General features: G+C 39.8%; 1 long non-coding RNA gene across 1 annotated transcript; it reads right to left on the bottom strand.

Moving 5' to 3' along the window:
- Positions 1 to 607: 607 nt before the first annotated feature.
- On the bottom strand, positions 608 to 1,499 carry LOC139079376 (uncharacterized). The gene is made up of 2 exons (XR_011532965.1): positions 1,263 to 1,499; positions 608 to 950 (listed from the first exon to the last, which is right to left on the bottom strand). It is a non-coding gene; the product is annotated as an uncharacterized lncRNA (long non-coding RNA).
- Between the last annotated feature and the right edge of the window lie 2,858 nt (positions 1,500 to 4,357).

Genomic DNA, 4,357 nt, shown 5'->3' with positions numbered 1-4,357 from the left:
GAAAAAAATCATCAAATTAAAATTAAATTGAAAGGCAAGGGAAAATAAATGCTTTCCTCTGTAGCGAGATTTTAGCAAGGAGGGCTTGGGAAAATCAGGGGAGCTAACTAAAAGATTTATTGGTTTCTCGCTCCCTCTTCTACACAATCTTTGATTAGATCTTATCATTATTTCCGAAAATGATGCTCAAGTGTGGCCCAGCAGGGGCCAATGCCCTGGCCCAGCTCGATGCCCCAGCTGCTACATAGGGCAGCACCGCCATCTTACTACATCTGCTTATGCGTCTCCTTCTCTGGGATTGTCCCCAATTGCCCTCTTGGTTGTGAGCACCATTGGCTGGCAATATCCAGACACCATCCTGCCTTTAGGACCTCTCATTGCATCCAGGTGTTAGGGGAGCAAGGTGGAGGGAGCCCCATGCTCTGTCATTTATTTGTCCCGCAAACATGATTTCGCTCTAAATCTCATTTCCATCTGCTGGATACCCTCACAAAGGCACAGGAGACTGCTGTCACTGCCCGTCACACTGAGTGGCCAACTTCAGAAATACCCCACGGTAGATGCCTTCTTACTAAGTCACCAGGTCGTTCATCATGACAATCCATCCAATGAGCAGCATTGGGTTTATTCTATTCAGTAGTCCTCTCACTTCCCCATAAAAAACAAAATCCATATAATCCCCGTGGAGACTGGTTTGGATGCAGTTAAATAGCCTTTCTTCATCGACTTCCAGCCCTTGCTTGATGCACCAGTCCAATTTAGGACAGATTAATATATTGCAGCCAAGTCCAGCTTGAGAAATTTTTGTTGAGTGCCTAGTGTATGTCAAACCCTGAGTCAGGAGCCGGAGACACAGCTTGCTCAGTGGCTTTCCTGTTGCTTGTATCACAGTCCGGGAGCTGGATGAGAGCAGGGTCAAGCGGAGGGTATGAGTGCTCTTCATCCAGGACCTGGAATTAGGGTCAATATTCTAGGTTTTTCATTCAACAAAAACACGTTACACTAGGCTTTATGCTAGGTGCTAGGGAAATAAAGATGAATAAGGTAATTCCTGCTCCCAAGGAGCTCACAACCTTGAGGTGAGGGAGACAGAAGAATAAAGAGAGGATGACAGCATCGTGCGATGCGTGCTGTGATAGAGGAAAATGTGGGGTTTGGGGGACCCCACCTGCACAGACTAAGGAGGGGTGACAGGCATGAGAAAAGGCTTCCCAGTGAGTGTGGGGTTTGAGCTGAATCTTGAGGGATGAATTAAAACTCACCAAGGGGGTGTAGGCAGTAACATCTAGGCAGCACACGCAAGTCACAAAGATGCGAGGAAGCCTGGCCAGTTCAGGAACGCTAATGACTTCAGCATCCGAGAGGAAGAAGAGCTTCAGCGATGTCGCTGGGGAGGAAGACCAGGGGGAAATTGTAAGGAGTTCCTTAAGTTAGCTACGGAATCAGGGTATTGTCCTGAAATACTGGAGTCCGGGCGATCCATTAGAAAGCTGTTTAATAACCCTGAAGAGAAATGATCAGGAACCAAACAAAGGGAGTAGCTGTGGGAATAGAGATAAGGGGGTTCCAAGACATCCTTTGAAGATTAAAGCTACGGGACTTGATGACGCATTGAAAATAGGAGGGGAAATAGAGAGAGATAAAAGTCAAAGATTGTGCCCATGTTTCTGGCTTAAGTGAAGGTTAGATTACAAAGGCTCGTAGAACAGAACTGATAATACTGTGACATAGTAACAATAAAAATAAGAATAAGAGTATTTTACATGAGTTGCCAATGTGAGGGATTTGGGCAGAATTTTAAAAACTAAATAAAAGGAAAAAGCAAGGATAAAGCCATGGGAAAAAAGACATACATGGAGGGCAAAAAGCAAAAAGGAAATCCCATCAAAAAATTAAAGGTATTTCCAAAAATGCATAGAGAATATCTATGACAGAAGCAGTAATGAAAGACATAATTTTAAAAAAAGAAAAGAAAAATAAAAAGCAAAGCTTTCTGAGCCAAAATCAAAGCTGAATATATAGATGGAAAAGATTCACCAAGTTATGAACAAAAATAAGTTAAAGGAGGAATATTGAAATCTCTCACCACAGTTGTATTTCTGATTATTTATTCTTATATTTTTAATAGCTTTTGCTCCAACTGTTTGGATTCAAAATTATTTTGTGCCTAAGAGTTCTCGATTATGCTTTCGTTGTGAAGTGTGCATTTTGTCACTAAAACACAAGTTTTCCAGATCTTACTAGCACGTGGAAACAAAGGACACCACAATTTCACTAGCTCTTGCTCCCGTGCAGGATCCATAGACTTCTTCAAAGTCTCTCTCCGTCATATTTTGGAGAACTCAGGTGGCAGGGGTTCACGTTCACTCATTAACAAGTTCCCTCCTGTGAGATGCCCCCTCTGCTCCACCAGCATCCGCTTATGAGCTCCATATCTTCTGATGCCGTAATTTCTCATCAGAATTCTATTGAGGACTGACACGTCAATCCGGTGCCCCTGCCGTTCTTCGCGGTTCATGAATGGTATTGGTCTGTGGATTACTTTTTTTAGAATGTCTGTGTCTGTTTTTGGTCAAGATAACGCTAGCCTCATAAAAAGAGTTGGGAGGAGTCCTCCCTGCCTCTATTTTTTTCAGTTTGTGTAGGACTGTGTTTGGTAGAATCCATTATCGAAGCCATCCAGGCCTGGAGTTTTCTTTGTGGGGAGATTTTAAATTATGAATTCTATTTCTTATATAACTATATAGGACAATTCAGATTTTCTGTTTGTTCTTCAGTCAGTTTTAATTTGTGTCTTTCAAGGAACGTGTCCATTTCATCCAAGTTGTTGAGTTTATTGATATGACAAAGTTGAAATCCCTTTTTCTCCCTTAATGTCTGTAGGATCTGTAGGGATGTCCTCTTTCTTTCATAATATTGATAATGTGTGTCTTTGCTCTTTTATTCTTGATTAGTCTAGCTAGAGGCTTATCAATTTTGTTGACCTTTTCAAAGAACCAGCTTTTGGTTTTATTGATTTTTCTCTACTGTTTATTTTCCATTTTATTGATTTCCTTTCTTTAGTTTCCTTGCTTCTGTTTCTCTTAGCTTTAATTTGCTTTTCTGTTTCTAGCTTCTTAGTTTGCAATTAGATAATTAAGATGAGATCTTTCTTTCTAAGTGTTTAAAACCATGAATATCTCTCTAAGCACTGCTTTAGCTGTATCCCACAAATTTTGACGTCATGTTTTCATTTTCATTCAGTTCAAAATATTTTCCAATTTTTCTTTAAACCATGGGTTATTCAGTAATGCATTTAATTTCCAAGTATTTGGGGCGTTTCCAGATACCTTTTTGTTATTGGTTCCTAACTGAATTGTGTCTTGTTTAGAAAAGATACTCTGTATGATTCAAGCCTTTTAAATGTATTGAGACTTTTTTACAGCCCAACGTATGTCTATCTTGCTCCATGTGCATTTCTCCTGTTCTCGGTTAGCAATTCCTACAAATGTCAAGAAGGTCAGGGGCCGGCCCCGTGGCTGAGTGGTTAAGTTCGAGAGCTCTGCTTTGCCGGTCCAGGGTTTTGCCGGTTTGGATCCTGGGTACGGACATGGCACTGCTCATCAAGCCATGCTGAGGCAGCGTCCCACATGCCACAACTAGGAGGACCCACAACTAAAAGTACACAACTATGTACCGGGGGGCTTTGGGGAGAAAAAGAAAATATAAAATCTTTTTTTTTAAGAAAAAGGTCAAATTGGCTAAGAAAGCTCTTCAGGTCTTCTGTGTGCTCCCTTATCCTCTGACTACTTGTTCTGTCAATTGCTGAGAGAGGAATGTTGCAATCTCTTTGGGGATTTCTACATGCTTATGGGTTATAATCTATACTTATGGATTTATCTATTTCTCATTTTAGTTTTTGCTTTATATTTTGAAGCTCTGTTATTAGGTGCATTTAGGATTATGTCTTCTTGATGAATTGATCCTTTTACCTTTGTGAATAGTCCTAATAACATTCCTACTTTGTTTGGTATTAATATATCCACTCTACCTTTCCTTTGATTAGTGTCTGCATGTATCTCTTTTTGCATCCTTTCACTTTTAACATGTTTTGTTTATATTTAAAGTGGATTTCCTGTAGGCATCATATAGTTGGGTCTTGCCTTTTTTTATTCTGTATGACAATCTCTGTCTTTTCATTGTAATGTTTAAACTATTTATACTTTTATGTAATTATTGATAAAACTGGTGTTAAGTTTACCATCTTGCTGTTTGTTTTCTATTTATCCCATCTATTTTTTGTTCCTTTTACCCTTTTTCACTACCTTCTTTTGGATTGAGTATTTTTTAATATTCCAACAATACTATTGGCTTGTTA

Source organism: Equus przewalskii, chromosome 2 (genome assembly GCF_037783145.1).
Source record: "Equus przewalskii isolate Varuska chromosome 2, EquPr2, whole genome shotgun sequence".
Classification (NCBI taxonomy): Eukaryota; Metazoa; Chordata; class Mammalia; order Perissodactyla; family Equidae; genus Equus; species Equus przewalskii.
The sequence above is the reverse complement of the archived record's forward strand: the minus strand, read 5'-3'. Positions and strand labels throughout refer to the sequence as shown.